At 53.5% G+C, this 6,000-nt stretch overlaps 1 protein-coding gene across 14 annotated transcripts in view; it reads left to right on the top strand.

Moving 5' to 3' along the window:
- Positions 1-3,453: 3,453 nt before the first annotated feature.
- Positions 3,454-6,000, top strand: part of HUWE1 (HECT, UBA and WWE domain containing E3 ubiquitin protein ligase 1) — a 109,158-nt gene continuing 106,611 nt past the window's right edge. For 11 of the 14 annotated variants that reach the window (XR_011971316.1, XM_072627247.1, XM_072627246.1 and 8 more), the window contains exon 1: positions 3,913-4,048. The gene's annotated coding sequence lies outside the window, so the exon portion shown is untranslated. Of the gene's footprint in view, positions 3,551-3,610; positions 3,692-3,912; positions 4,049-4,471; positions 4,595-6,000 lie in introns of those variants that run through there. The other 3 variants (XM_072627235.1, XM_072627237.1, XM_072627236.1) reach the window with 3 other exon arrangements.

The following is a 6,000-nucleotide window of genomic DNA, read 5'->3' as shown; positions in this document are numbered from 1 at the left end:
ACCTGTCTTAAACATCAAATTAGGAGCAACACATTCCACTTAAAATATGACCAGAATAACTACCTTTTGGTTGTTTCCCATTACACAAAAACTTCTGTTTTAGGTGAAGCATGAAATGATTAAATGGTAGTCAGTCTGCCTCTCTGATATGAGGGGAAAAGTTTCCCCAATTTCTTTCTTGTCTTTCCACCTCCAAAACCTGGCCAGGGTTAGAAGGTGGTAAGAGAGAGAGAGAGAATTTTACCAACAACTTTTCATAAATTTCCAGACCTTTTATGCTTTCCTTAAACTTTGTACTCATGCTGTTATCCTTCCTACATTCTGACTTTCTTCTGGTGGGCTTTCATCAAAGCCCCTTTAAAACTGTACATACCTTTTTTCTTTCTATTTCTGACCTGATACTGCCTTCAGGAGTGATATAAACTAAATAGCATAAGATTTGTTTCTCTCTTTCTTTCCCCCATCCATCTGCTCTTCTGATGCTGCTGCAATCTGAGAGAGGGGGAGAGGGGGAGGGAAAGAGATAACTGCATTCCAAAGTCCAGCTGGATTAACCCACTCTCATTCACAGACACAGACACAGAACATATACAGACAACAAAAAGAAGAATTCAAAAACTCAGAAAGGATTGTCAGAAATTCTCTGCACAAATCGGACCTTTTGCTTGGCTCTCCAGACCATAATGGAGGCTAAGTAACATGTTCTTTATGGTCTTAGAGACCAAGTTTCCTAGGCATGAATGGGGGGGGGAGGGGTTGGCCCATTCTTTTGCTTGTAAGCCTCAGAGATGGGTGTAGAAGAGGGAAGAGGTACCAATAGAGCACCTACAGTTTATATTCTTGTCTCAGGGTGTCCCAGGATTGAGCCAACCCAGAGAGATACCGAAAAGGTGCCCTTTGTGTCAGGGGAGGGGGGTTTTTGTGCCAGAGCCTATTGAAGGCTCCACTCAAACCCCAGTAAGCCTTCCCAGGTGCCTAAAGGGTGAACCTCAACTACAGGGCTAGGAGGGGGAGACAGCTTGGGAACCTTAAGGGAAAGGGAAAGAGAGGGGAAGCTTACCTTGACTGGAAGAATGCCTGAGACCTCAGACAGTGCCCTATGTTGGGTGCCAAAAATATGATGAGGGCTGGAAGAGGGAGGGGGTAAGACCCCTACAAAGAGTGTGTTCAGCCTAGAGGCCGATGAGCTACCTGAGTCTTCTTACCTTTTGTCCAGGTCTTCGGTGGCCAACCAGATAAACGTATTGAGAGAAGAGACTTTCCAGAGTCAAACAAGGGTTAGGCTTTATTCAGGGTCTTAGTTACGTATCCATATGCAGGGTGAATTATTCCCTAGGAGAGAGGAATCCTCCTCCTCCCAAGGGGCAAGGATCATACAGCAAGAGGATGGGAGCGGAAGAGGGGAGGGATCCTCTTCCCTCTAAGGGCCCCGCAGCAAGAAGAGACCCCCAGAGGGGACCCCGCAGCAAGAAGAGGGCCTTCAGGCTTTCCTGTCCCTACTTAAGCTCTCCCTGCCGCATAGTTTGCATGTGAATACCGTGCCTGCTCTCAGCCCCTAGCTAACTAACAACAGGTGTGCTCAGACCATGGACCAATCTCAAGGGTGGGATGCTCTCCCCAGCAAGTTTCCCACAGAGAAGAAGTGGAAAGATAGGCTAGCTCGTGTTTCATGCCTCAATCCCCAGCTGTTCCCTGGGGGGCCTCGTGAGAACTCTGAGGTTTAGAAGCCCTCACTTTTACCTGCCTGAAACCGTTCATGTGAAAACTGAGCTTACACCCCAACAACTTTGGATCTGAACTTGCAATCTAACAAGGAGTGGGGTGGACTGTAGGGCTCCAGTTCTCTGATTCTATTATTTGGGTCTCCCTAATCCTGTACTTTTAGTTCCAAGTGTAAGGTGCCCACATTGATTCAGACAGAATTTCCTATCATTGCATTCAGCCCAATGTTGGATGGAGTATGGCAAGATCCTATTGGATGTAGAAGCTGTCCCCCACTGTTTCAGCTTTACCTCCCAGGCTGAATTAAACAAATGGGTTAGGTTGGGAGTGGAGCCCAATCTTCCACTATGTCTGATCATCTGTCATGTGCCTTCCAATTCAATGACTCTAAGCTGGCTCTGGGCCCTTCTCTATCAATATGTAAGTTTAGTGGGTGTCCAGGGCAACTTGTTTTCTAAAACTAAAGGCAGCAGGGGAATGGACAGAATGATGACATGGGAGACAAGAAGGTCAGGTTCAGATCTTCTTGGTATTTGGTAGTTGGAATTCTGGGTAAATCGCTCAGTCTTCTTAAACCTCAGTTTTCCATCTGTTAAATGGGAAGAGCCCTATTAGAGGTGCTTGCATAACATCCCTAACATGAAGCTCCAGCGCCTTTTTCTCAATCCCTATCCTTTTTGACGTCTGGGTGGCCTCCGTCTCCTCCTGGATCCTCCCTTCTCTCTAGGTTTCCAGGACATGCCTCCCTTTCTGACCGCCCCATCTCAGTCTCCTCCAGACCTTCCTCTAACCATAGAGATCCCTGGGCTCTGGCCTGGGCCCTCTGCTCCAGCACCCCTGCCCCAGCCTACCTCACACAGGGACCTCCTCAGCTCCCCAGGACTGAATGAGTATCTCTCTCGAAGCGGAGGATTCTCCCGTTTTCCTTTCCTGCCCCAGCCTCCCCGCTGACATCTGATCTCGCACTGTCCCCATCCCCCTTCTCCAAGAAGCCTCCCCACCCTCTCCTCTTTCTAGACCTTCTTCCCTTCGTTATTTCCCATTGGTCCTGCCTAGACCTTGCTTAGATGGATGTTCGCGTGTAGTCTCCCCCTTCAGCATGGGAGCTTCTCCAGAGCAGGGGCTGCCTTTTGCTTTTCTTTGTGTCCTCAACACGAAAGACACCGTCAGGGTCCCAAGGCCGGGCACTTAATTAATTAATTAATCAATATGGCCTGACTGCCAGGCTGTCTTGCACCCTACTGCGTACGAGACGCGCCCTCTAGAGGACAGCAGACGCAGGAGCAGCAGCCGGGGCCGCTCGGGCCGGCCCGGGGCCTGGCAGGTGGTTCGATCTCGGGAGCTGCAAGGGGAGGGGACAAGGGGCACTGGGTCTAGCACAACGCTGTGCCCCGCAGCAGGAGGCCTCTGCGGACCGGAAGATCAGGAAAAGCCCTCAGGAACTCCCAGGAGCCGGACGATTAGGCCCGAGGGGAACAGGTTACTATCCTCTCCTTTTCCCCGCCCTCCGGACCAGCCTGTCTGGCTCCTCCCCTTTTCCCCGCCCTCCGACCCAGCCCGTCTGGCCCCTCCCTTTTCACCCCCGCCCCTCAGCCTCCGCCTTCTCGAGGGAGGGGGAAACAGAGGACGAGCCAAGGGATGGCTCTCGAGACTTGGAGGCCTTCTCGCGTGAGCTACGGAACCAACCAAATCTTCCGAAGCCGGCCGGCTGGCCAATCTCGTCGGGGCGCCTGGTAGCTGGGGCGCGGTGGCGCTGGCGGCGGCGCTCGCACGGAGCTCTGCTTCGGGACTTTCTCCACTTACGTCTTTGGAGGGGCCTCTTCCACAGGTGAGGGGCCCGGCGGGGCAGCGCGAAGTTTCGCCGATTCCGTGCCCAGGGGGAACTGAATGGGCTTTGGTCGGACACTTTGATTTTTTTTTTTTTAATTCCTGCCCCTCCCCCTCCCCGAAGGAGCAGAGACCTAAGAGGGTGAGCTATCATCTCGCGATACCTTTGTATTCGCGTTCTCAGCCCCCCTCCCCCCTTGCTCCGCCTTTTCAAACCTCGCGAGAATTCGTCAGAGAAAAGGCTCAGCGAGCAAAGTGTTGAGGGAAAGCCCGTAGGAAGCTCTAAGGCGGCTGACTTCTCGCGGAATCCCTTCTCTTCTTCCTGCTTCTCTTGCCCCGCCTTCTTCCTAGGTCTCGCGACACCTCTTATTAGCGGTGGCTGTGAGAGCCTGAAGGGCCGGGCGGGAGAAGCTTCTGCTGCCCTCTCCCCGGTCCTCCGAAGCTTCGAGAGACCGTGCAGGCCTGGGGGTGCGACAGCGCGCATTTAGGCATCGAGAAGGTTCGTGGCCGAGCGCGGATAAGGACTCGCAGGATTGCCGCCTCCCTTGCCCTCGGGGGTGGGGGGGGTCCAAGTTCCTTTTCCTAGTTCACGAGGTCCCAGGCGAGGGTTAGTGGGGGCGAACGAGGGGGGGGGGGCGGGCGGCGCGGCGCGGTAGAACGGGAAGCGGCGGGGGGGGGGGGGGGGGGGAGACGCGCGCTTCAGCCCCACCCCCGCCCAGGCCTGGTGTCGCTACGAGCTCGAGGGCGGCGGCGGCGCGCTGGAGTTGGGGGGGTTGGGGGGAGGGGTTGGGGGGGAGGGGGATGGCTTCGTCCGAGATCTCGCGGGAGTCCCCTCCCCCGCCCCTTCTCCCTTCCTTCTCTGGGTGAGATCTCGCGGGATCCGGCAGGAGGGCGGGAGGGAGGACGGCCGGCCGAAGGTAGCGCCTGAACCAGCGCCGGCTGCTGGTAAGATGGCGGCGGCGGCTGGCTGCGAGGTCGCGGAGTAAAATCGCTGCGGTCCCAGCCGCGCGGTCTCTTCCCACCCGGGGTCCCTCCTACAAGGCAGGTAAGGGCGACTGGCGCCCCTCGCGCCCCCCCTTCTTCCTCGCCCTTCCTCCTCCGTTCCTCTTTCTTGGAGTCAGGGCCCCTACCCCGGTTGGCTCTGCCACGTGCGGGGGGGGGGGGGGGGGCGGGGCACTTCCTGGTATTTCCATTGCCCCCTACCCCCACACGGGCACGTGGCAGCCGTAGCCGCTTCAGCAGTCCTTGGCAGTCACCGCCAGGGTGGCCACGACTCTCAGAATAGCCCCCAGGAGAGCGGGGCAGGGGCATCTCGGCTGGGGTATCTGAGAATGGCAGCCTCAGCGAGGTGCTCTCCCCATTTTGTCTTCTATTTGACTTAATTCTTATCATTCCCCACTGTTCTCCCCTGATCTAGAACAGAAGCTCCCTGGCCCTTTGGGCCTTCCAGGCGCCCCATCCTGAAGCCTTTTCTGACATGTGGCCTAAAGTACTGATAGGTTTGCCTGTCATGCAGTTTCAGGGAACCTCCCTCCCTTAGTCAGCTCTCTTGGAATCTTCTCCAATCTCCCATCAGAATCTCTGGAATGAAATCATTCCCATTGTTTCGTCTGGCACCGTGAGCCAATAATGTCTTTCCTTTCAATCTGAAAGTTCCTCGTTCTTTGTAATCATTAGAAGGTCTTCTGTGTGTTTTCAAATGCATTTGTCCTTTGATTATTTGGAATGTAAGGGGCTCCTGCCAGACTGCCTCCGTGGTACCTGTCTCACCAAGATGTTTGGGGCAATTGAGGTGGCCAGGCTTGGAATACTACACAAATGGAAACGAGTAGGTGTGGTGGTAGGGGTGACTGTGTTGCTTTCTAATTGTGTATGTCTGGGGTTGAAATTCAAATTGCCCTTCTTTAGATATAAGGCATTGTTGGGGAATCTGGAGGGTGAAGATGAAGTAGATGTAAATAAATTACTCTGGGTGCCTTAAGCCTTGAATTTAGAAGGAGAGCCTCTATTTTAAAGTGCTTAGGCTGGAATTGAAGAGGCCCTCTTGGAGCCTCTCTGCCTAAGCAATGAAGATAGAAATGGCCTAGGGGTCTATTTTGAAGGCCCAACCATTGATTTTTAAGGTGAGAACAACTGAGTGGCAGCTTCAAGGTAGGCATCATCTGCAATTCGGGTACACTGGGCCTAGGTGGATGTGGTATAACGTGGGTATTCTAGGTTGAGTGTGGCAGTCTGGGAGGGAACCTACAATGAATTTGTCCTAGAGAATGTAGCTGCACTAAGATCAGTTTGGAACTAGGTGGTCAGGGTCAAGTGAACTGAAATGATCATATCTGAGACTTCATTGTCCTAGAGCTCAACTTTGAGCTTTTAGCACAGCCTTTAGTGATGAATGATGGGTAAAGTGGAGAAATTGTTTCTGTAAGATGGATCTTCCATTTTCTCCAAAGC

Source organism: Notamacropus eugenii, chromosome X (assembly GCF_028372415.1).
Source record: "Notamacropus eugenii isolate mMacEug1 chromosome X, mMacEug1.pri_v2, whole genome shotgun sequence".
Classification (NCBI taxonomy): Eukaryota; Metazoa; Chordata; class Mammalia; order Diprotodontia; family Macropodidae; genus Notamacropus; species Notamacropus eugenii.
The sequence above is the reverse complement of the archived record's forward strand: the minus strand, read 5'-3'. Positions and strand labels throughout refer to the sequence as shown.